A 25,542-nucleotide genomic window follows, 5' to 3' on the forward strand; every position below is an offset into this window, starting at 1 on the left:
TGTGTCTGGGGTGGCTCCTAGCAGGCGGAGAGTGGGGATCCAGGCTTAGACCGCTTAGCCTGCGGGCTCCCTGCTGGTGCCCCCCCCTCCGCGGCTGGGCCACCTGCTGTCTCTGCTGCTATGTGTGGTGGGCGTTCACTCACCGTGTTTGTATGGAGGAGGATCGGAGGATGGAGATTTCCCCTAGAGACGCCAGAAAGACAATTTGTCTCAGCCTAACACTAAGGCCCTGCTCCACGTTTGTGGCTGTTTCTGTGGTTACCTTTGCAATGTTTGCGGTGGGCGGTGGTAGTGATGGGGGCGCGTGCATGTCTTATTTGTTCCCCTGAGCCCAGCTTTTCGTAGCTCTCGGAGGTACTGTCCCTCCACCCTGTTCTCCCTAGCAGGTCCCTTGGGAGTGGATCGGCCAGCAAGAACAAGCACCCCTCTGCCCAGAGGTCAGCCAAGACCATCCGGGGCACAGACGGGCAACGCAGAGCAGGTCAGGGAGGGAAGGGTCCGCAGGGGCGCGCTCCTCCCTCCCCACCCATTTTAGAGCTGGGCAATCAAGGCACAAGGAGTTAGCCGGAGTAGCCAGATCCGGGGCTCCGGGTTCCCTCAGCGCAGCGGGTTTCTGTCGCCTTCAGAGGCGCGGCCAGGTGGGTGGTTCGTGCTCAGGCGACCCGCGGCGGCGGGGCTGCCCCGGGGCCTGGACTCGGGCCTCTTCCCGGCCGGTCCGGGCCACCCAGGCCGCACTTCCTGCAGAGGACCGCGGGGGCGGAGAGCGCGCCGGCCGGCCCCTCCCGGGCGCCGCCTCCCGGCCTCTCCCACACCCGCAGGCCAGAGGCCAAGGGTTAGGGAGGCGGATCCGGTGCCCACTGCAAGCCCGGGCTTCGGAACCCCCCGCCACGGTTGGGGACCAGGGCAGGGCCTGGGCAGGGAGCGGGTGGGTGCAGAGTGCGCCCCCGGGAAGCCCGCGACGCGCCGGCTCCCGCAGCCCCGCGGCTGGACAGCCGGGGGCGTGGCCGCGGCGGGGGCGTGGCCGGGCCAGCGCGGGTGGCAGGAAACTTAAGCGCCCGCCCCCGGCCGCGCGCCCCGCCCCCGCCCCCGCCTCCGGGTCCCGCCTTCGTGTCCCTTCCTTCCCGGGGCTGGCGGCGGCGGCTGCGGGCGGAGGACTCGCGGAGCGGCGGACGCGCGGGCGCCCTCACCTCGCCGGCTCCCCGGCTGCCCGGCTTCCTTTTGTCCTTCTGGGCGGCGATGAGCGCAGCGCCGGCGCGTCGGCTGCGGGCGCACCGAGGAGGCCCGCGCTCCTAAGCACCCTTTCCCGGCCTCGGCGCCCTCGTCCCCGGCAGCGGCCCGCGCCCGCCCGGGTGGTTGCGGGCGGCGCCGAACTTGAGCTCCGAGAGCCGGCGGCGGACCGCGTCCTGCGCCTGAGCAGGTAGGGCAGAGGCCGGCTGCGGGGGCGCGGGGGCGCGGGGGGCGCGGGGAGTGCGCCCTGGGCGAGCTGCGATCGGGGCTTTTCTGCGTGCGCGTGAGTGTGCGTGTGTGTCGGGGTGCGGGGGGGGGGTGCCTGGGTTTCTCTGCGCCGTGGAGTTGTGCGTGACCGAGGACGCGTGGTGGGCTCCCGGAACGGCGTGGGGCCTGTGGGGTGTGCACCATTCGGGCTGCGTTTGCGGGCTGGGGTGATGTCTGGGGGCGCCGTTCTTGGGGTGCGCGGCGGGGCGGGGGCTGCACCGATGCCGTACGGGTGTCGTGTGTGAGCGGCTGTGCGTCGGCTGGGGGTGGCGGAGTGGGCGTGGGCGGTGCAGCCCGGCGCGCGGATCCCGGGTCTGCTCTGGTCCCCGCGGGTCCCCGCTGGCCAGCGCAGTGCGGAGCTCCCGAAGCCCAGGGGACCGCGGGGACCCGGTGGGGGTGGGGGTGCGGGCGTGGCCCGCCCCTCCCGGAGCTGGTCAGTCCGGGTGGAGGGGGCAGGTCTGAGCGGCCCACGTGGGGCGCCCGTGTTCTCCGGCCCGAGCAGGGGCTGCCACCCGCGCTCTTGCGAGAGGACCACGACGAGCCCTGCTTGCCCCGGCGCAGAGAGCTTTGGCATCTCCGCCACTCGCACCGCGACCCGGACCAGACGCCACCTGCCTGTGTCACCGGATTGCTCGCCCCCGAACGGGGACATTTCCCCGCCACCCCCACCCCTCCCCACCCCCTTCCCCACCCCTGGGACTGTCGTGACAGTTAAAAAAACGGGAACGCACTAAAGATAGCACTTGACCCAGTGCCTGGTCCGTAGTAGTAGGGGATCGCCACGGGGATTGGGAGGCATCGCTGCCTTTTAAAAAAATCTGTTTTTTTCCCCCTTCGTTTTCGTGTAGGCGGGACACTTGCATCTCCGGCACCTCCCACCCGCCGGCGCCCCCCACCCACCCACACATACACAGGCATTGCGCGTGTTTGATGCCTCTCTTGTTGCCCCAACTTCACGCGCCGAGATGGGAGAAAGTTTCGGCTGCGGGGCGGCGCCGCCTCGGGGGTGCCAGAGCGCGCGGCGCGGGGCGTGCTGCGACCCATCTCCCGCGGGCGGCCAGCGCGGGGGTCCCCCTCCTGGTGGAAGGCAGCGGCTGCGGGAGACGAGAGCCCTTTTGTTCAACAAGTGCCCGGTCCCCCGGTAGGGGGGATGCGGCTCAGACACCAGCCCGCTTGTGAAAGTGGCGCCCGGGGACAGGGAAGCCAGGCGCTCCTGCTCCCGGGGGCATCCCTGCCCTCTCCATCCCGGCCACCACCTCCAGACCCACAACCCGATCTCTCTAGAGCCGAGTGTTTGTCCAGACTGCCGGTCCTGCCCCAGGCCTTGTCACTGGACCCACTCTACCACCCCCGGCACCCCCTGTCATCCTGAAAGCAGGGTGCGGGTTCTGAGAACCCTTCGTGCGCCTTCGGAAACGATGTCGCTAGCATTGAGCTGCAGTGAAGAACGCACCGCGGTTCACTGTCAGGGAGAGTCCTGCCAGCCTGCCAGGGCCCTGGCTGTGCCCCAGCCTGCCGAGCTGGCCAGGGCTGCCCTGCTGTCTTGCCAATGATTCTCTCTGTCGCTGCGGGTTTTTCCCCATGTCTCAGGACCCTTTCCAGTTGGAAGAGCTAATATGGAAAAGCTCCCTTTCTCCAGGAGAGCAGGGCCTCGTGGTGGCACCCGATGAGCTGGCACGCAAAGGGCAGGGCAGGGCAGGGCATGGTGGCTGCTTTGGGCATGGTGTGTGTTTAGCAGGTGCACCTCCTCGAGTTTTCTCAGGGAAGCGGGGACCCTCCGGAGGCGTTTGTGACGCTGGGAGCAGAGCCCCCTGTGGGCTGGCACTTTGGTTTTCTTTCACCAAGAGTGAAACCCGGAGATCTCAGGCGGAGTGGCAGGCCCCGAAACCTGAATTAGCCATTTTTTTCATCCTGATTTTGTTGTCAGGGGTGCACTTAAGAGTGCAACCTATTTTTTTTTTCCTGTTTCAGAAAATGACTTTTTTTTTTGTGTCCTAGTGGAGAGAAGGGTTTATTATACTTGGAATCCTATTCTCTTCTCCATAATTAGATTTATAATAGTGGGGAAAAAATTTAGTCTGGTTTTCTCAGCTTCGAAGACAGACTAAGAGCTGACTGTGGGTTTTTTTTTCTTTTTCTTTTGGTTGTTTTGTTTTGTTTCCAAGTTAAAAGAGGTCCTTTGTCTGCTCAGGCAAACCAGCGTTTTGGCCCTAGATCTATTTCTGTTTCACTTTTGAAAGTGCCTGTAATTACCGAACTCTTGAGGTTTATTGGATAATGTACCAGCAGGAAGAAGGCCCTGGGCTCTGCCCTTCTCCTGTCCTGGGACATGGTGCTTCATTCTAGATTTGCCAGACCCCCCAGGGGCTCCCTTCTTTACCCTTTTTTTAATTTTATTTTTCAGTGTGTGAGGTGGCATGCAGATGTCACCGTTAGATAAAGGTTTGGAGGGCTTGGCACAGGGAATTAGATGCCTGAAGCATCCTTCCTTGTACGGATGGAACAAGAACAAGTTAAACCCCCAGAAGAACAGAGATTTGGCCCAAGCTGTGGCCGAGGACCCATCCGTTCATTTCCCTTCCAGAGAGCGGCTGTCAGAGTGGGGACAGTGAGAGAGCTCTGCGCCTCTGACGTTTCTAATGGGGCGTTAGAAGTGCAAGCTCAGGGGCTGCAGCGATAGCACAGCGGGTAGGGCGTTTGCCTTGCACGTGGCCAACCCTGTTTCGATTCCCAGCATCCCATAGGGTCCCTTGAGTACTGCCAGGAGTAATTCCTGAGTGCATGAGCCAAGAGTAACCCCAGTGCATCGCGGGTGTGACCCAAAAAGAAGAAGTGCAGGCTCCTCTGAGTTGCCCTGCCTTGGTGCACGTGCCCGGCCTCTCGCTGTGGGACCTCAGGTGCTCCTTGGAGCTGCTGTGCCGTTTTTACCGGGTGAAGTGGAGGCCCGCCTTCAGGGCGCCCCACACCCAGTTTCATAGAAGACGCCCAGCTAGGTGTCATGCGCCAGAGCTGTCTGTCTATCCCGCACTCCTTTCTCCAGACACGGCCGCCTGGCCTTGCCACTCCGAGAAGGTGAGATGCCAGCATCTCGGATGAAGCGGTGCTAGTCCAGGATACTAATAAGGTGCTCTGGAGTGTTTCTGGCACCAGAGAGTCGGCTGGCTGGCAGCTAACGTCTTATCTAGATGGCGATCAAGTTCGTCTTAGTATTCCAGCAAGGCCGAAACCATGTTTGTCGGTGGTGGGAGAATGCTTCTAATTTAGGAGTTGCCAGCCCAGACTTGATGGGGGCCTGTGTGCGTCCTGCTGGTGTGTCAGCACTTGATGTCACTGTGTTTGGGGAGGGAGGGGACCAGTCGACTTCAGTCATGCTCTCCGTGGGGACGTGTCTTTCTCCCCGTCCCATCGGGTCTTGTTACTGTTGGCGTGCCCGCACCTTGGCCGCGCAGCCCATCCGGCTCTGGTCCTTTTTCCCTTCGGGTTGAATTTCTAACCAGGGGATGACAGAAGGTAATTGTCTAGGAGACACTGGAGCCTGGAAGACACCCTGTGAGGGGCTCTCTCAATGCCACTTGTCTCAAGGGAGAGACATGTTTCTTTCTTAGCACCTCCCCCCACAAATACGCACACCTGCATGCACAAATACTCACGGGCATGCACACACATGAGCACGCACACACTGGGACTGGTGCCTGGGCTTTAAGATAGCTTCAGGTGATCAATACACTCTGACAGGTGGAGTATGTCTTTCTTTCTTTCTTTCTTTCTTTCTTTCTTTCTTTCTTTCTTTCTTTCTTTCTTTCTTTCTTTCTTTCTTTCTTTCTTTCTTTCTTTCTTTCTTTCTTTCTTTCTTTCTTTCTTTCCTTTTTGGGTCACACCTGGCGATGCTCAGGAGTTACTTCTGGCTCTGCACTGAGGAATTACTCCTGGCGGTGCTTGGGGGACCATATGGGATGCCAGGGATTGAACCTGGGTCGACCGTGTGCAAGGCAAACGCCCTCCCCACTGTACTGTCACTCTGTCTGGCCCCTGGAAACATTTCTTAGGCACTGATGAGCAAGCTGCAAGTTTTTAGATTTTATTTTCCTTTTTTTTTTTTTGATATCATCTAAAAAGCACAGTAAATCCTTTAGAGAGCCTTACCTTGGCCGTGTTGTTTCAAGTAAAATTGGATTTCGAAGGCAAAGCTTCATATCTCTGAATTTATGAGGCATGACTAACGAAAGACCTTTCCAGAGCTCTCTGCCGGCAGGAGGGCAGGAGACCAGGAGCCGCCTCCACCGACTCCTCCTTTCCCCTCGCAAGCCTGGCGCGCTCTCTGCTCGCCCAGCCCGAGGCCACCTTTCCCAGGCGTTTGTTTCCCATGTGAGGCGTGGTGGGATGTGGCCGCAGCTCGGACACGGTGTCTGAGAAGGGAGCAGCGGGGTCCCCGACCTTGGCCGAGAGACAGGCTGGTTAAACCCTCCTCCCCCACTCACGATCTCAGGACCCTGGAGACGGAAGGAAAGAAGGCTTTGGCGGTGTCTGGGTTCCGGCTTAGGAACCGTCCCGGGCTTCTGGTCCAGACCCCCCTTTGCCGAGTGCCCTCCAAGTACCTCTGCGTGCCGCCCTGGCTCACACCCACCGCTGTCTCCCCCCCCCCCCCATGGTGTGTGGCCCCTGAGAGCTTCATGCCCAGAACTCCCCTCACTCTGCTGTGCCTGTTGGTTATAGCTGGGGGCCCCCTGGGGTCTGGGCACCCCTTCCCCTTTCTCCACTACCCAGAGGGGCAGAGCCTGCCCTGTCCTTAGGTCTCTCCCTGCTCAGAGAGCCCTGGAGGGTGGGGGGGGGCGGTTGGGGGGACGGTAAGAGGAGCCTTGAATCCACCGCGTGTCAATGTTTAAACCAGATTTCATGGCATGCCCCTCCCCCCTCCTTCCTTCCCCCTGGCATTGTTCTGAGCACCTCCTGTGTGCAGCAGGCTCCTCCCTGCCCCTCGGAACTTGATCTTGGCCTGGCGGGGGAGAAGCTGGAGTCCTGAAGCCTGACTCGGGCTCCTGAGCGGAGCACCTCTCTGGGGCTGGGGCTGGGGCCAGGGCAGCCTGGGAGGAATTTCCTAAAGCTGACCCAGGAGGGCTGCCTGGAGGGGGCGGGCGCAGGGCAGGTATCTGGCGGGAGCCCTGCCAGGGTGCGGTGCTGGGTGGGGGGAGTGGAGGGGGCTGCTGTTCAGAGCCCTCTTCCCCCTCCCACCCACACCTCTTGATCTGCTGCATTCCTGTCCTGAGAAAAATGCTGGGCAGGCCGTCTGCGGGGCTGCCTGGTGGACCCTGGCGTGGGGGCCACACCTGCTGGTGCACAGGGGCCTGGAAGGTGCCGGGGTTGAAATTGGACCTCGCACGTGCCTTCGAGCTAGTTCTAAGCTACCCTATTATTATTGTTGTTGTTTTAATTAATAGCTCTATGGATCTATAGTTTGCGCACTGTGGCGCATGCCCGTTTCAAGTGTAGGATTCTCAGGAGGTTCCCACATGGTCTCAGGGACCCCGGGTGGAGGCCATCGGGGCGTGCCACCATCTCCGTGCGGCCCGAGACGGGTGAGACCGTTCTGCCCGGCCCCTTGCCTTTCAGCCCCAGGCCCACTGGGAGAGTGTGGGCCTGGGGCTGACCCGGACGGTGGCAGAGCTGCGAGAGGACAGCCCTGGGCGGGAGTGGCGGACCCGGAAGCTGCTGTCGGACCTGCTGTGGGGACCGTGCCAGCTCCCGTCCCAGACGTGTCCCCGGCACCCTGACCCGGGCACGTGCAGAGACCCGCTGGGTGACCGTGGGCCGGGAGGAGACTGGAGGACCCTCCGTCTCGCCCCACCCCGAGGGCTGGCTGAGTCGGCCAGCTCGCTGCCTGCCAGGGACTGGGGGTGGCCCCGGGACACAGACAGGGCTGTAGCCTTTACGTCCCCAGCACCACAAGGCCCGGGGGCAGCTCCCCGCCCTCTGCCCTGGCTTGGTTCTGCTGTGATCTGTTTCTGGGGGAGTGAGAGTCTCTCCAGAGCCATCACCTGGGCTTAAAGAAAACCATTTCCAGTGTTTTCCAGTTTCCGGGATTCATGTGTGTGGCCGGAGAGTCGTTCCCAGAGCGGCAGCGTGAGTGGGGGATGTGCAGGAAGGCCCCTCTCCGACGGGGCATCAAGGAGGCGGGGGCAAGCTCCCTCTCCTCCTCCCTCCCCTTCTTCCCTCCCTCCATTCTTCCTCCTTCTTCCCTCCTTCCCGGCTCCCTTCTCCCTTCCTTTCTCCTTATTCCTTTCTTCCTTTCCTCTCTCTCCCTCTCCCCTTCCTTCTTTCCTCTCTTGCCCCTTCCCTCCTTCCTCTCTCCCTCCTTCCTGCCTTCCTCTCCTCTCCTCTCTCTCCCTCTCCCCTTCCTTCTTTCCTCTCTTGCCCCTTCCCTCCTTCCTCTCTCCCTCCTTCGTGCCTTTCTCTCCTCTCTTCTCTCCTCCCTTCTCTCCCCCCTCTCTCCTTTTCTCCTTCCCTCCTTCCCTCCTCCCTCCACCCCATCACCTCCCTTTCTATCCCGCCTCCTCCTTCCCTCCTTCCCACTCCCTCCTCTCTTTCCTGCCTCCCTTCTCCCTTCTCCCTCTTTCCCATCTCCCTTCTCCCTCTCTCTGTCTTCCCTCCTTCTCTCCTCTCTCTCTATTACTCCGTTCTTCCTCCCTCCTTCCTCCATCCCTCCTTCCTCCATCCCTTCCTCCTCTCTCCTTCCTCCCTTCATCCTCCCTTTCCCTCCTGTTCCCTTCCCCTCTGTTGCACCCCTTCTCTCTCCCCCTCCATCACCATCATTGCTCTCCACTCCCTCCCCCCAGCCCCATCCATCTCCCACTGTCATCATCTTTCAGCCTCAGCATCATTCATTCTCTCGGGTTGGGCACTACGGCGGTCCGCAAGTGAGAAACCATCATCCTCCCCCCTGCCTGCGGCTCTCCCCAGCCCAGCAAGGGCCGAGCAGGACCGAAGGTGGCAGGAAGGGGCGCGCTGCCCGTCTGGGCTGGGTGGCCGGCCTCCTTGTTCTCAGACATCCCGGTGTGCCCCGTTCCCAGGCCTCAGGCCTTGCGGTGACAGTCACGCTCCTGGCTTTACATGACGCGTGGGACCGAATGAATGGCTGAGCCTGAATAGATACAGCTCGGCCTGATCTCTCTCCCTCCAGCGCTTGACGGGTCTCCCGCTTGTTCTTCAGGCCAGGAGAGCCGGGGTCCCTGTTCTGTTGCGCCTCCTCTGCCCACAGAGTCCTCTCGCTGCTGGCCACCGTGTTCGCCCGCCTCTTCAAGGGAGGCGAGGCAGGACCTCTCCTCTGGGCACCCCCACTCTCCCGTTCCTGGCTCAGGGGGTGCTCAGGTGTGTGGCTGATTCACCACCCGCTTCTCCTCTCTGTAGGATGGTGGGGGAATTGGATTATTTAAAACTTATTTAAAACTTAACGCCTTGGCTGCTGGGGCTCGCTCTGCAGGCCGGTGTGTCCTGCCTGGTCGTGGACCAGGAGTGTCTCAGACCCTCGTTGCTGTTGTAGGACCCACCCCCCACCCCCCCGCTCCACGCCCCCCTTGACTCTCTGGCTTCCTTGACTAGGCATGGCTGCCGTTTCTTCCTCTGTTCCCCGGAGTCAAATGCAACTCGGGCGAGATGCCTTCTTGGTTCTCCAGCCCTGGACAATCCAGGGACGCTGCCTAAACGATTTCCAAGAGTTGTGATCTGTCAGAGGCAGGGGACGTGCGGCATAAAGCAAAGAGAACGTTCAAAGCTCCGTAAGAGAGAGGTGGGGGGGAGGACTGAGGGCCAGAGCGAGAGAGAACAAAAGGAACCTCTTGGAGAACACAGATCCTTCAGCAACTCCCACCCGAACTCGGTGGTGCTGAACACGTGTGCAGGCCCAGAGGCTACGGGAATCAGGTGCACAAACTCTGCGTATTTCAGGCCATCCACAGGACAGTTGTTGGAGGCTTCCGGTGCCGGGGAGGTGCTGTGTTGCATGGCAGGAATGTGGGTTACGATGACCGTGCGGTGTCATGGCGCAGAGGCGCCTTCTCAGCGGGCCAGGCCCTGTCGGGACTGAAGAAGAAGGTTGATAATTAAGTTCTTAGCTCCAGATCAGGAGCTTTTCTCCACCCCCTCCTCCCCCACCTTTTCTGGGCGGGCAGGGTGTGACTTTAAGCCACTCAGCCATCGTTTGGGCCCTTCCTTCCGGGGAGCACAGACAGCAGGACTGCTCCCCCTCAGGCGTGCCACCGGGATTTGAACTCACTACCTGGCGGTAGCAAGCCACTGAGCCATCTCTGGGGGTCCAGGAGCCTTCCTTAGGAGATGTTGACGGTTTCTTTAAAGAGGACAGACTCCGCAGAAAAACCTCTGCACAGGATGCTGCCTCCTCCTCGTGAGGTGTATTTTTGTTTTTCCCGGGAGGTCATACCACTGGTTGTCTAAGAAACCGGCAGACGCATTGTGATTTAGAGAAAAGCCAGAATTATTGTGGAAGACAGCAGCGGTATTATTTTCAGACAGAAGTAGGTGTATTACTGCAGCCTCCTGTCTGGATTTGCACTCCAGTTCGCCTTTTAAATGAGTTACTCAGAATTCTGTGGCGTGAGCACAGTTGTAACGGGCTAGTCGGTGTTTGCGAAAGCGGCTGGGAAGAAGCATTTTAAACATTGCTCCTTATCCTAGGGCCGTAGAGCAAGAGTGAGAATTATGCGGACGGTTTTGTGCCAGTTCTGTTTGGGAGGGGGACGAGAAAGTCAGAGAAAATAGATGGGAAGGAAATCAACTGAAGTTGATGCTAGCAGTTGACGCTGATGGGATTGTTAAGTGCTTTCTCTTCCCTGCCTTTTCCTGTTTCTCCACAGTCTAAATTTTAACCAACAGGCATGCATTACTTTTGCTCTTAGGGGAAAAAAAGCTTTTAAAAGGAACCCCAAGAACACATTCCTCTAATAACCCTGTTTACTCTCTTCGTTTGCGTAGCAGACTTTCTCTTTATAGTCAGACTGGCTGGAACCCACACATTCCATACTGGTGATGATTTAAATGAATGGAAATTTATCATAATGCATCATTCGGATTTGTTAATCCATCAGAAAACTGAATGTTGAGTAACTCTATAAACTGGGATATAAAGAAGAATGTTCTGGTCTCAGAAGGAACATTTCATCACAGCAGAGGGCAGGACTTGTTTATGATAAGAATTTGGGTAGCCACTTTTTTTTTTTTTAATGTAGGAGTACTGCTGTTTATTCAGCCATTGATGAAGCTGATTGAATTGGGCATGAACTCCACGCCACTATGTTTCTTGATATGAAAGTGTCCCTAGCTCTTGCAGTGTGAACTTTGGGTGTATGATGAGGTTTCTGCCTCCTGCCCCTGCCTTCATCGTGGTTTGCTTCTGCGTTTCCTTCTCGTTACTAAATGCTTGTGCAATGGGCCCTTTGCCAAGGGTAACCTCCTTAATGCTTGTCTCTCAGGCAGGCATGTTCCTCAGTTCTTTTTTGAATATTTTTGAACTTTTGTATTCCCCATCCCTGATTTTATTGAGATAACCCCTTAAGAGAAAAATTTCAGCTTTTCATCTCTGACAAAGTGGAGGACTACTCGGGATGGTACCACTAGGTACCATAGTACTACTAGGGAGGGAGAAGGGAGAAGGGAGGCAGGAGGGAGAGAGAAGGGAGTGGAAGGAGGGAAGGAGGAGGCGGGATGGAGAGGGAGGTGATGGAATGGAGGGAAGGAGGAAGGAGGGAAGGAGAGAGGAGAGAGGAAGGCGGGAAGGAGAGGGAGGAGAGGAGAAAGGAGAGAGGAAGGGAGGAGGGAAGAAGGGAAGGAGAGGGAGGAGAAGAGAGGAAAGAAGGAGGGAAGAGAAAGGAAGGAAGAAGGGAGATGGGAAGGAAGGAGAAAGAAGACAGGAAGAAGAGAGGAGGGAGTGGGAAGGAAGAAAGAATGAGGCGGAATGGAGGGAGGAGAGAGTGGGAAGGAAGGGGGAGGAAGCTCTGCCCCCAGCTCCTTGGTGCCATATCTGAGCCTGACCTCCTGGACATCCCCCACTCACATGGCCGCTGCTGTGGACCCTGGGTCGGTGGTGGGGTAATTTGTGTTGGAGTTGGACTGACTTGTGTTGGCTTTGGGTTGACTTGGGTTGGGGTTGTGTTGACTTGGTGTTGGGTTGACTTAGTTGGTATTGGGTTGACTGGGTGGTGGGTTGATTTGGGTTGGTGTGGAGTCCATTTGGGGTGGCGTTGAGTTGAGTTGAGTTGGTGGGGGTCGGCTTGGGTTGGTGTTGACCTGGGTTGGTGTTGGGTTGACTTGGGCTGGATTTGAGTGAACTTGGGTTGGTGGTGGCTTAGCCCGAGTTGGTGTTAGGCTGAATCTGTTTATGTACGGCCTAGTAAAACAACCATTTCAGTCGTTGTCAGGAATAAACCTCTACTCTGGTAGTTTCTGAAGACTTCTTGCATATCCCATCACTTTTCATAAGTTGAATCCTTCCAACTTCAGGATATTGAGTCAGCAGTGGAAAATTAGGAAGGCGAGGCCAGCCATCAGAGAAATTGGCTAATATGAAAGACTAATTTCCGGTGAATAAAGGAGAGAGATGTGGGTAATTGGACCATCTCTCCAGACAAATAATACTGCTACAGAGTGGGAAAAGCCAGAAATTGACTTTGCCACTAACTCAGTGTCTGCATCTAGTTTCTTGGATTACTACCAAACAAACAAACAAACAACTTTCTGGTCAACTGTGTATAGTTAGGATTTTGAAAAAGAAAATATAACTGTCAGAAAAATTCCATACATACCTGGCATTCTTTCAGGATGCTTCCTTATAGGAAAACCTGTATTTAAAAAGCACTTGTATGGCTCCAGTATTCAAAATTGTTATTTTCAAGGGCTGGTTGCTACAGGATTCCACAGAGGCAGGAACCTCTCCTCTCACTGAAAACAGGTAGGTTACCATGGAGATTGGGTGTGAAGTTCCTGTAGAGACTGGGTGTGCCCCTAGCCACCCCCCTGCGATTTTCTGGGTATCTTCCTTATCTGGGCAAAGGGATCAGCCTCGCTTTACATGCTAATCCCGAAATAGTGAGTGTGAAACAAAGTTTTCTAAGCAAACATCAGACTTAAGCTCGTTTAGCGAATGGTTTCTTTCTGACATATTTGTGCTCCCTGGTATGTTTATTAAGTTATTAGTGCTGCATTACCCTTACCTTTCTTGTTCGAAAGACTTAACTGTGTGGAGGGAACCCCTCTTGGAAAGAGTAAGAACAAAATCATTTAGTCAAATGAGGTCTGTGCTCTTTCAAAGCAAGTGAGAGTAACCAGGACGCGTGGAACAAGTGAAGTTCAGCAATTCCATGCTGGCTGCTACGCTCAGGTCTGGGCTGAGGCGGTACTCGGGTAAAGGGGGGGCATGGAGTCTGCCCCGTGGAACTTGCTTACGGTGTGATCTGAGATGGAGGGAACCCAAGGATGGGCCCTGGGCTCCTGCAGTCCCGCCCGAGCCAAATCCCAACCCCGAAGGCCCTCTTGAGGGATTGCTGGATCTGGGTCTCGCTGGGGGGATGACACAGCAGCTGCTGTTTGATTTGTTCTGACGCATAAGCGTTTCCCGGAGCGCTGGGCAACTCTCTACTGGCCTGTCTTTCATAATTTCATGGTCTTGAGAAATCCCATTCTTTTTTGGGGGGATGGGAAGGGCACCACACCTGTAGTACTCAGGGGTTACTTTTTTTTTTTTTTTGCTTTTTGGGTCACACCCGGCAATGCATAGGGGTTACTCCTGGCTCTGCACTCAGGAATTACCCCTGGCGGTGCTCAAGGGACCATATGGGATGCTGGGAATCGAACCCGGGTCAGCTGCGTGCAAGGCAAACGCCTTACCCACTGTGCTATTGCTCCAGCCCCTCAGGGGTTACTTCTGGCTCTGTGTTTGAGGATCTCACTTGCTGCGGTGCTCAGGGGACCACACGATGCTGGGGATCGAACCCAGGCATCCCGCGTGCAGAGCCTGCGCTCAGCTCCGTGCGCTATTGCCTGACCCGTTGTTCCCGCCCCGTTCCCTGCCCAGGGGCTTAGCCAGTGTCCACCCCCTCCCTCTTCATGCAGGCCCATGGGACCTGCCGAGAAAGCACCACTCTGCTTTTTCCTCCTCCGTAAAATGAAAATTCTGAGGTTGCGATTACGCACCGTTAAGTGCCGTGTAAATGTGCCCCAGCCACTAACCACCCGCCACCCCCTTCTGTCCCCCCACGGCCCCTGCTGCACACAGGGTGGACTGAGCCCTCCGGCCTCCCGCCCTGCTCCGCTGCTCCCGTCTGCTCAGCCTGCAGTTTCCATTGTCCTCCCGTCAGGTGTCAGCCCGCAGAAGAGGACAGGATGATGTGAGAGCAGCGGAGGAAAGGAGGGGACATTTGCATGTGGTCTCCCGGGCACCGTGGGCAGGGGCTAACCCGCTGTCTGAGTGCGGGGCAGCCTGGGGCCTTCCTGGTCTCCGGGAAAGCCTGTTCTTGGGGCGCATGTCGGGGCTGGGGCTGGGTCACTTTGTTCCTCCTGTCACAGCCTGCTTCGTGGTCAGACGTGGTCGGGGAGCAGAGGCTGGGCTGAGCTTGCCCCGTCTGATTCTCGGGGACTCTTTTTTCCCCGTCGGACGCTGGCTTTGCCCAGCGGCGTGTTCCTCCCTGGCAGGCTTGGGTTTGGGGTGATGGGGAAAAGAGGCCGGTCATCTTCATTCTCTGCACCTGCCTTTGGGGGGGGGCGCGGAGCATTTGCTTCCTGCTCCCCCCTCCTATGAAAGGGTTTCTTGCACCTTCCCAAACCCCTCACAGCCTCCTCCCAGAAGCCCCCTGGGCTCCCTCGGGTCCTTTTCTTTCTCTCTCTCTCTCTCTCTCTTTCTTTCTTTCTTTCTTTCTTTCTTTCTTTCTTTCTTTCTTTCTTTCTTTCTTTCTTTCTTTCTTTCTTTCTTTCTTTCTTTCTTTCTTTCTTTCCTTCTTTCTTTCTTTTTTTTGCTTTTTGGGTCACACCCGGCAACGCACAGGGGTTACTCCTGGCTCATGCACTCAGGAATTACTCCTGGTGGTGCTCGGGGGACCATATAGGATGCTGGGAACCGAACCCGGGTCGGCCGCGTGCAAGGCAAACGCCCCACCTGCTGTGCTATTGCTCCAGCCCCTCTTTCTTTCTTTCTTTCTTTCTTTCTTTCTTTCTTTCTTTCTTTCTTTCTTTCTTTCTTTCTTTCTTTCTTTCTTTCTTTCTCTCTCTCTCTCTCTCCCTTTCTTTCTTTCTTTCTTTCTTTCTTTCTTTCTTTCTTTCTTTCTTTCTTTCTTTCTTTCTTTCTTTCTTTCTTTCTTTCTTTCTTTCTTTCGTCACATCCAGCAGTGCTCAAGGGTTACTCCTGCCTCTGCCCTCAAAAATTACGCCTGGTGCTGCTTGGGGGACCATATGGGATGCCAGGGATTGAACCCGGGTTAGCTGCGTGCAAGGCAAACACCCTACCCACTGTACTATCACTCCGGCCCCAGGTCCTTTGCTTTTCCTGTGGATGCCACAGCCTGGCCATGTGCCTGGCTCTGGCCCTCGGGACAGTTGCTTCTGTCCAGGATCTTGTACCCTGGCTGCGAGGGCAGGGCTGTACTGCGAAGTCTCTGTTTAAGGGAAAGTTGGGCCCAGAGAGGGGGTCCCCCTGTGTAGGGAAAGGTCTGCTTTTCCGAGTCCATCGTAGGACCTAAGGCGGAGCTCCACTCGCTGGCTCTGGCACAGTCTGTCTGTGCCAGCTCCTGTGCCGGAGCGTCCGGGCCTCGTCATTCCAGCTGGGAGCCGGCGGTGAGCTGGAAGCTGACAGAGGACCAACGGACAGTGAGTGGGTCAGGGCATCCTGACTAGAGGAGGGGTGAGAAGTGAAGTTTTTGTTTGTTTGTTTTTCGCTTTTATTTTGGGGCCTCACCCAGCAGTGCTCAGAGGTTCCTGCTGGCTCAGCAGTCCTGGCGGGGCCCTGGGGGCCGTATGGGATGCCCAGAATAAACCCAGGTTAGCTGTGTGCAAGGCAGACGCTTCACCTGCTGTACCATCTCGACAGCTCTAGAAGTGAATTTCTTAATGGGGCATGGGGGGCCGTCAGGAAAGACCTGGTGAGGAAGTGCCAGGTGAGTGAAGATGGGAAATAAATGAGGGTGCCGGCCACGGGGGCGCGGGGGGGGGTCAGGATGGGTGGGGTGGTCAGAGGGTAGCAGGGGTAGGGACCAGCAATGCCTGTTACTCAGAGGCTGGACAGCTAGTGGCTTCACCTTCCAGACAGGAGACCCCCGTTAATGCAAGACTGCTGATATGTGCTCCTGACCCCACTGCTTTCCTCTGCGAAGACCCAATGATACCAGGAGGTTTTCAGCCAGCCCATCTTCTTTCTCCCTGGAACAGCAGATGGGATTTCTTGAAGTAATACAGCCACCCTGGGAGCACGAGGTCGTAATTCATGCATGTTGCTGAGGACTGTCGTGCAGAAAAAGACTCAGAATCCTTGTTAACTTCCATTTTTTTCAGGGGCGGGGGCGGGGGCAGTGACACATCCGGCAGGGCTACTCCTGGCTCTGTGACCCTGGCAGTGAGGGGAGGGCCGTATGTGGTGCTGAGGGTTCCCACAGAATCCTAGGATTCAAGGCATGCACCTTGACCTCTGCTCTCTCTCTCTCTCTCTCTCTCTCTCTCTCTCTCTCTCTCTCTCTCTCTCTCTTTCCCTCCAGTTCTTTGATGATGTTCGTGAGCTATTGCTCAAGCCCTAGACCCCTGTCCCATAGGTTTGTTCCATTTCACCAAGAAAACCCTTTCTCTTTCTTGGAAATGTATGTTTGGTTTGGTTTCTGGGCCACACGTGGTGGTGCTCGGGGGCCACTCCCAACTTGGCCTTGGAGTTCACCCCCCCCCCCCCCGCAGTGCCTGGGATCGGAACTGGGTGTCCTGTATGCCACCGTGCGCTGAGTTCCGACACTCTGGCCCGGAAAACCCTTTTCTAAGTCACTGCCGCTGTGTTTTATGTTGGATTAAACGCTGGAAACATGAACACATGCTTCCCGAGACCCCCGGTGTGCACAGTCTGTCTGAGCCCCAGCAGGTAAGGGGGCATTCTCGTGCCTCGGCAGCTCTCTGAGCCCTGTGTCCTTGCCCTCCAGGCATCAGATCAGGGGCTCCAGCTGGATCTCAGTCCCTCGGGTGTCCCCATGACGGGCTGCCCCCCACTGCCCTCAGTGTCGCCATGCTGCAGCCCCCACAGTCCCAGAGTAGATGGGCCACACTGTCTCCTGCTCTCGGACCCTTTTAGTGGCCCCGAGTGTCAACTTCACAGCCTCTGTGTGGCCCCATCTTTTCTTCCCTTCCCGTCTCTCCATCCTCCCAATTCGCATCATCTATCCCTCTCCCCCCTTTTTCCTCCCCTCTAGGCCACACCCAGCTGTGCTGGGGGCTCCTGCCAGTTCGATTCGAGCCTCACACATGTAAGCCCAGTGTTATCGTACCGCACCCCTCGTGCCCTCCTCCGTCGAGTACTCCATCGATCGGCGTTTCTCTTTTCCTCTCTGCTTGGGGTCCCGGCACATGTGGCTCCTGCTGGGAGCCCCTGGCCCCTCATCTCCACTTGGAAAGCACCCACTCATCTTCCTAGAGGCAAGCAGGGCTGCTCCCGCACCAGCTGGGGCCCTTTCCCAGGGGACCCCAGTGCTGAGGGTGTCTGGGGGGGGGGGGCATTTCAGGAAATGGGATTCTTCTTTCTACAGTCAGAGCCCTGAGGTGCAGAGACCAAACCTCGTTCCTGTGCATCTCAGCTCCTCTTATCCCATCTCTCTTCCTTTGTGCTCCAGGTCTTCTGGGGGGAGAGACAGACAGACAGACAGACAGACAGACAGACAGACAGACAGACAACAGACTGCATGTGTGTGTGTGTATGTGTGTGTGTGTGTGTGTGTGTGTGTGTGTGTGTTTGTGTGTGTGAGATCAAGGAGGTTCAGAGAGAAAGGAAGAGAAACAGAGACAGAGACTGTGTGTGAAAAGAGACAGAGAGAGAGAGAAAGAAAGAGAGAGAGAGACTCTGTGTGTGTGTGTGTGTGTGTGTGTGTGTGTGTGTGTGTGTGAGATCAGGGAAGTTTATATGTTGGTCCCAGATAAATCCCTCTAGCACTTGTCACCCTTACCTTGGAACTGGCCTCATGGTTTTTTTTTCTTTCAGCTGGTTGGTTGGTTTGGGGGCCCCACCTGGCAGTACTCTAGGGTTCCTCCTGAATCTGTGCTCAGGAATCACTCCTGGCAGTGCTCAGCGGACCATATGGGATGCCGGGGATGAAAGCCAGGTCAGTCACATGCATAGTCAGTGTCCTACCTGCTGTACTCTCTCATGTTTACAGGCCCACAAGTACCCCACCTTTGTCAGGCAAGAAGCGCAGTGCACTTGTAATAGTAAAATAGTAAAAGCCGGGGGCTGGAGAGATAGCACAGTGGGTAGGGCGTTTGCCTTGCATGCGGCCGACCCGGATTCGATTCCCAGCATCCCATATGGTCCCCCGAGCACCGCCAGGAGTAATTCTTGAGTGCAGAGCCAGGAGTAACCCCTGTGCATTGCCGGGCGTATCCCAAAAAGCAAAATAAATAAATAAATAAATAAATAAAAATAAAAGCCCACGTAAGTGGCCCTGTCTTAAGTGCTTTCTGCCAGTGGGTTCCAGCCCTGTTACACCGGGGACTGGTGGTGGAGACCTTTGCGCTAAGCAGCAATGCTTTTTTTCCCAGATCGGAAGCAAATCTCTGCTGACGGGCACTGGTCCATGGAGCGTTAGTGGAAAGCCGCTGCCTTGGACCAGAGAGCTAGTACCACGGGCGGGGCACCTGTCTTGCTTGCCAAGTCCCTGTTCAGTCCCCAGCACCCCCTATGGTCCCCTGAGCACTGCCGGGAGTGATCCCTAAACACAGAAATAAGCCCTGAGCACTGCCAGGTATGGCCCCAGCCCCCTCACTCCTACCAAAGAGAAACAAGAACACACAAAGGAAATACTGTTTCATACACTCTCGGGTCATGGGAGCTAGCCCAGTGGCTTTCATTCACCAGGAACAGGGTTACCCGGTGCCCGCTGCATGCCAGGGATCCAGCGGGCATGAAGGGGCCACATGGGTGTGTGGGTGGAAACTGAGAAGAAACAACCAAAAGACTCTTCCGGAACTCATTTTCTCTCCTTTGTTGCAGTTCAGACATTCCTCACACCTTGAGATCATGCACAAAAGCTTTCTAATCTTTAATTTTTAAATGTGACGCAGCGAGTCTCAACGATGAACTTCGGCGTGAAAAAGGCTCAGCTGCCTTACCAGGAGAAAAAGGGGAATGAAATGAAATGTACTTTCAAAAAGCTACTGAGGAATTTTTTTTTTTCCCCAAACACGAAAATTTGAAAATGAGTAGCTTTCATCTCCTTGTTTTCTAGGGTCGCACTGTTTAAGAACTCCTCCAGCCTGTTGTTATTAAGGGCGAAACCAAGACGGTTAGTTATGTAAAAGCCAATTAAAATAAATTAAATGCAAATACTGTTTCATTGTGATGTTAATTTTGAGAACTGGATCAATCAAAGGTTGTGGAAATGCCAAAGTTAAGACTTTGGTTCCCATGACAACTGTCCTCTCCGTGAGGGTCTGTTATTCGGAAATTTTGCAAGGTGGATGGGGGGGGGGACATTTTTCCAGGCTGAGTCTGGTCTGCTAGAGATCTGGACTCATCTGTCCTTTCCCCTGGTCCTCCAAGTGCTTCCCTGCTTTAGGCCTTCCCCCCCTCGCCTCCCCCTGCCCTCGACCTGCTGAGTGAATGGGAGTGGGGGGTGGCAGGGCTGGGGCTGCCCACTTGCTAGCGTTCAGCATGCCTCTGGGAGAAACATGAATACTGCAGAGGGGGCAGTCAAGAGACACTTGGGTCCTGCTCCTCTGGCGATCGTGGGGTTCTTTCTCGGCTGATGGCCAGTGAGCCCCTGTGGGCCGTGGTTGTTCCACCGTTTGGGGTTTTTTCCTGGCATTGTTTCTGGTTTGCAGTGGGGACACCGGCTTGGCAGACTCTGGTTCTTAGGGGGCCTCTGGCAGCAGGCCCACCCTGGGCCGGGGGACTGGTCAGGGGCAGGGGGCACCTGCCCACAGCCCCTGTCTCATGCCCCTGTCCCAGCGCCCAGCCCCGGGGTCCCCGCAGAGAAGCCCCTGAACCAGCGGGGCTGCTGGAGCTGTCTCCCCCCTCTCTGCTCTCTTCTCCGGGACTCACCTGGCTTCCTCACCTGCCCTGCGTCCTGCTTCTCCCCACTGGGTCGGGGCTCACTCTCTGCTCCTTCATGAGGGGCGTCCAACTGGCCCTTTCACCCTTTGTGGGGGCGTTTGTCGGAATGATGAAGTGGTTGGGGCTCTTTAAATGCTGTGTGAGAAATGTGCCCGGCACAGGCCAGGCCTGGAGGAGGCAGAGGTGAGAGGGGAGGGAAGGGGAAGCTGGCTTGGCCCCAGGGCCCTCGCTGCTGCCTCACGCAGGGGGACTGTCTCCCCCAGGACCACCTGTGGGATGCTAGACCAACTGATCGAAGAGCAAACAGATCACGGTAGCAGTTGTGAGTGAGTGTGTGCGCGTGCCTCTGTGTGTGTGTGTGTGTGTGTGTGTGTGTGTGTGTGTGTGTGTGTGAATGCAGCCAGGGGCGCCCCAGCCTGGTGCTTGGAGGGCAGGGCGCTCTCAGCACCTACAGGAAGAAGCCGCCCGCGTGCCCTGTCACCGCGGGCTCTTACAGCAGGTGATGGAACTGTCTGGCTGATCCTGTTGTATTTTCCTTTTTATAATTTGGTTTTGGGGACCATGCCTGGTGATGCCCAAGGCGTGTGCCGGGATCTGCACTCTGGAATCACTGCCGGTGGGTGCTCAGGGGACCATCTAGAATGTCTGGGGTCGAACCTAGGTGGGCCACGTGCAAGACAAACGCCCTACCTGCTGTACTGTCGCTCTGCCCCCTGTTCCTGCTTGGAAAACCTTGACCGAGCACTCCGGGGGGTGGGGGGTAGGTGGGGTGGGGAACTGGGACCCGGAATGGGTGGCCTGGTGTGTGGGCGGACCCGCTCGCCTGTGACGTTGGCCGTGTTTTCCCCTCGAAGTGAGCTGAGGCTGTCTTCTGTGCCAGCTCCCGGGCTCGGGGTGCGGGTCGAAGGGGAGGCTGACAAGCTAGCAGCTGGCAGGGCCCCGAATAAGGGGCTCCCTCTGCCCCCAACAGCAGCGCGGGGTAGGAGACATACGGTCCTCCCCTCAGCGAGGCGTGGGGCCCCCCTGTCGCCCGACGCGGTTCTGTCTTTTATAGAACTTGCCCCCTCGCTCCCCGCCCCCCTCCCTGTGAAGTTGGCTGGTGCCTGCGCGCAGATGCTCCAGGCACCCAGCCTGGGCCGCTGGCCACTGTGGCGGCCTCTTGCCCCACATCCACCCCACATTCCAGCTGGGCTGGCCCTGGGCCACCCCACACACACCCGTCTGTCCTTCTGCCTCCAGCTCTCGGGCTCTGGTACTGCCCCCTCCTGCTCCGTGAAGCTCTCCGTCCGGGTGGCCCGACTGGGACTGATTAAACCTGGGGACCCCCATATCTTAGAGTGGGGGTGGGGTGGGCTGGCATGGGCTGGGGTACACCTTCCCCGAGGCCCCGGGGCTCTCTCCAGGAAGGGCAGCTTTGACCAGAGACCACTTGGAATCCAAGCTCGCCTTCCTCCCCAGCTCCTGCGATCTGCAGCCAGCGCCAAGAGTTGGAGAAATACTTTTGCATTGTTCCAGCTCACACTAAGCAGGGTTTCAAAACACGGGTTGTGTGGGCAGCAGGTCTGTTCCCCCAAATGTGGAAAGCAGCACCCCCACCCCCGCAGCTCCTGTGGGCGAGGAGGGGACGGACCCTGCCGGCTGCTTCTCTTGGCCGCTGTTGGGCCAGGGAAAAAGGTGACACCTCATCCTTTATCCGTGGCCCCGTGACCCCTCGGCAGGTCGTGCCATGCTCGGAGCACCCGTTTTCTCACGCGCCCATGATCCTGCCTTGGGCAGGTTGTCAGGAGGCTGGTAGGAGTTGGTGGATATTGAAGTACTATATTTGTGTTAGTTATTTTATTAACATTAGAGCTCCAAGAACTTGGTTTTTTTTTTATGATTTATTTTTATTTGAAGATTGAGCAGGAACCAATCCGCCAGAGTCATCTGTGGGTGTAAGGACTCACCTTCAGTCAGGACTTAATTTGGGCCAAGAGCCTCGTCTTAATTCCGGTGGGGGATGGAATTATTCCAAGCCCAACTGTACGGACTTCATCCTCCGGGCAGCGTTCTCTGCAGATGGTGCCCGTGCTAATGACTTTCTATATATGTATTCACAAGTGGGTGATTTATGGTTAACACCAGGCCCGTAACTTTTCTATTTCCTGACTGATCTATCAGAAGCTGCGTTGAACGGGGCTTAGAGAGTTGGGTTTCGTTAGTGGGAAAAGGTTTTGTTGGAGGCGTCTTCTGCCTGTGGAAGTGTTTATGGGATAGTGGAGCAGCCACGGACAAGGGGCAGCATCTGCTCCATGCGGTGTCCTCAATCTCCCTGGACGCTCAGTGAACCCCGTTTTATTTATCTGTGTGCTGCTGGGGATGGAACCTAGGGACTCACACGGGCCCCGGGACCACTGAGCCACACATCCCGTGGCGGATTCTGTGGCCGCAGAAGACACAGGAAGTGAGGTGAGTGCCTCTGGCTTGGAACTGCGCTGAGCACAGAGCAGGTGCTCAGGAAACGTGACTGCCCGAGATCTGGGTCACTCTCAGTACCCGGTCACTCCGTCCCGGGAAGAGGGGCGGGGAAGGGGTAGGCGTTGTTAAATGCAACTCCCTGGCCCCGCCCTCCTCCTGGCCTCTGGCAACGCAGGGCTGAGTCTCAAAATGTCTCTGAGCTGCGCCCCAGAGGGTTTTTTTTTTGGGGGGGGGTCACACCCGGCAATGCACAGGGGTTACTCCTGGCTCATGCACTCAGGAATTACTCCTGGCAGTGCTTGGGGGACCATACGGGATGCTGGGAAGCGAACCCGGGTTGGCCGTGTGCAAGGCAAACGCCCACCCGCTGTGCTATTGCTCCAGCCCTGCGCCCTGGGTTTAGAAAGCCTTCGTTTCAGGGGTGCCTTTCACCTGGAGTTGTCACTCACGTGCAGGTCACAGGACAGCCCCTATGAGGGGGTCCTGCCCACAGGAAAGGGAGGCCCAGCGCCCCGAGTCCTGCCAGGTGACTCTTAAGAACGGGTGTATCGGGGCTGTCCTGGCAGCCATGTCATCTGTTGCCGTCTTCCAGCTGCACTGCAGCTACAGAAAGGGCTGTGACCCCTTACCTCGTCCCCACGAGCAGCCGTACTATCTCCCTGGCCCTCGTTGGAACACTTCAAAGAGCCAGCTACCGGTAGACATGGTCTGAGTCTCAGCAAATGAATTAATTGGGAAGGGAACAGCTCAGTTTACCTGGCAGGGCAATGGTCATGCTCTCGACTAAGGTTTTTACAGGATTAATATAGGTGATGGCGCCCTGTTTATTTTGGGGGACGGTGGGAGGCGGGGTTACACCTGACCGGTGCTCAGACACTGCTCCCGGCTCAGTGCTCAGGGGTCACTCCTGGTGGTGCTCGGGGATCCGTGTGGTTCTGGGGCTGGACCCGGAGCTCCGACACTCAGGCGTTGTGCTCCAGACCACTGTGCCGTCTCTCTTGCCCGAGGATCCATCTCAGCGCACGCTCAGGAGAGCCAGCACCACTCCGGACGGGGAAGACCATCTGTGGAGTCGCAGTGAGGTCGGGCTCGCTAGAGGTCAACTCACTTAGTGGGCCTGGCCCCGCTTTCCAGACCGGGCATCGGGGTTGCGCCCTTGAAGGCCTGTGCGAGGATGCCACACTGATTCTTTGGGCCTTTTCCCAGGTTTTGGAGCCGGAAGCTGGGCTGCGGTTTGGAGGGGAGCACTTTAAGCGAGCCTGTTCCACCCCCACCGGCCCTCGGTGCAATTTGAGAAGCTGCTCAGCCGTCTTGCGGCCTGTGCTCCCTGCCCTCCCACAACCCACCAGCTCCATTTCCGTCTCCAGAGCCCCGAGGCCTCCCCCTACCCACTTCTGCGGTAATCACTTCCTCGAGCCACACATACCCACCCCCACATGCTTTGGGGACAGTGCAGAGGGCAGCCCCTGCCTGCTCTAAGGACTGCCTGGCAGCCAGGTTGGGTTTGCCTGTGCCTAGACCATACTTCTCTTCGCCTGCTCCATCACGTTCCAGGTGCCCTGGCCCCTGGATCCTTCCAGAGCCTTCCAGAGCCTTCTAGAATCTTCCGGAGCCATCCGCCATCTGCTGCTCTAAGAGTCCCTGCCTCCTGGGCTTTGCACCAGAGGTTGGAGGGCTCAGGGCTCCTCCAGCTGTTCCTCCTGCCTGAGCCCTCTGTCAGGTCTTGTGGAGACTCGGGAAATCTCTTGTTGGCTCCATGGATACAGGAAGTGAACTCCCAGTACCTCGACCAAGGCTGGAATTCTGATTTTTTTTTTTTTTTGGCTTTGTGGGTCACACCTGGCAATGCACAGGGGTTACTCCTGGCTCTGCACTCAGGAATTATTCCTGGCGGTGCTCAGGGGACCCTATGGGATGCTGGGGATCAAACCCGGGTCGGCCGCGTGCAAGGCAAACGCCCCACCCGCTGTGCTGTCGCTCCAGCCCCAATCCTGCCTCTTTAGCTGCATTGCAGAGGCCTCGCCACCCCTGGGGAGCTGAGACTTTTTTTGCCCATCGCTGAGTGTCCGCAGACTTCTGAGAGCTCATCTGTTCGGGGCGCTCTATGCTTCCTGGAGGTGAGGGCTCGGCAGTTTCTGGCTGCTGCTCCCGCCCCTCGGCTTGGTTTCCCACCGCCTGTGGGCTTGGAAATAAAAGAACTGCCACGGCTCGGCCACGCGGCCGCGGTGGCCTCTGGCTGAACCTGCTGCCCGGGCTGGCTTGCCTTGGCAGGGCTTGGCGGGGGCGCACCGTGTCACCTGTTGTCACTTTACAAGGAGCCTTGTGTCACCTGTTGTCATTTCACTAGGGTGCCTGTGTCACCTGTTGTCACAATTCAAGGGAGCCATGTGTCACCTGCTGTCATCTCAGGAGGAAGCCCGGTGTCACCTGTTGTTGTTTCACTTGGACACCCTGTGTCACCTGTTGTCACTTCATGTCTGTAGACTTATGACTGGGCTGTCACCAGGGCACACGGGTCCCGGCCTCGTGCCCAGGCACACACGGCTGCAGGCGGTGTCTCAGGCTTCCCCTTCCCCTCACTGACCTGTGTTTCACTGAGCTCTAGGCACTGTGTCATTTAAAACTGCTCCGCCCAGGGGTTTGAGGGCGGTCGCTGGGCATTTTCACTAGAAATAGCTCATTATTACACATCTGAGTCGTGCTGAATATGTAAAATCTTTTCCGTTCAAGGTATTTGCCACTATTTTTTTAAACTTCTTTTTTTTGGGGGGGGGGGGTCACACCCGGCGATGCACAGGGTTACTCCTGGCTCATGCACTCAGGAATTACTCCTGGCGGTGCTTGGGGAACCATAGGGGATGCTGGGAATCGAACCCGTGTTGGCCGTGTGTTAAGGCAAACGCCCTACCCGTTATACTGTCGCTCCAGCCCCTATTCCCCAGTATTTTTCTGCGGTTGTTTTTCATTTCCCTTTCCCTGCTTGCTGAAGTCCTGGCTCCCCACCAGCTTCCCACATTCTCCTGGCCACCCCGCTGGGCCTCCGGAAAAGGCCCTGTCGGATGACCCCTTCATTCTCTGGGCAGCTTCTGCTCAGGGTAGGGAGGTCAAGGTGGGTAAGCAGAACCGCAGGCCCTGGTTCCCGCGCCGAGCCAGGCTCCAGGGACGGTAAAAGGACAAAGATGCCTCCCACGTGTGCAGAATCTGGGAAGACTTGGTTCAGGGTCGCCGCTGGAGACGACCCCTGTGTCTCGGGGCTCCGAGTCATACAGGGAGGGCATGCGGGGACTGACTGCCCCGTAGCAGAG

The 25,542-nt window shown here is 57.2% G+C and overlaps 1 protein-coding gene across 3 annotated transcripts in view; it reads left to right on the plus strand.

The window, feature by feature from the left end:
* The first annotated feature begins 335 nt into the window (after nucleotides 1–335).
* HPCAL1 (hippocalcin like 1) overlaps nucleotides 336–25,542 on the plus strand; it is an 84,083-nt gene continuing 58,876 nt past the window's right edge. Inside the window, exon 1 of one of the 3 annotated variants that reach the window (XM_055121854.1) lies at nucleotides 336–481. The gene's annotated coding sequence lies outside the window, so the exon portion shown is untranslated. Of the gene's footprint in view, nucleotides 482–945; nucleotides 1,418–25,542 lie in introns of those variants that run through there. The other 2 variants (XM_055121856.1, XM_055121853.1) reach the window with 2 other exon arrangements.

Source organism: Sorex araneus, chromosome X (genome assembly GCF_027595985.1).
Source record: "Sorex araneus isolate mSorAra2 chromosome X, mSorAra2.pri, whole genome shotgun sequence".
Lineage (NCBI taxonomy): Eukaryota > Metazoa > Chordata > Mammalia > Eulipotyphla > Soricidae > Sorex > Sorex araneus.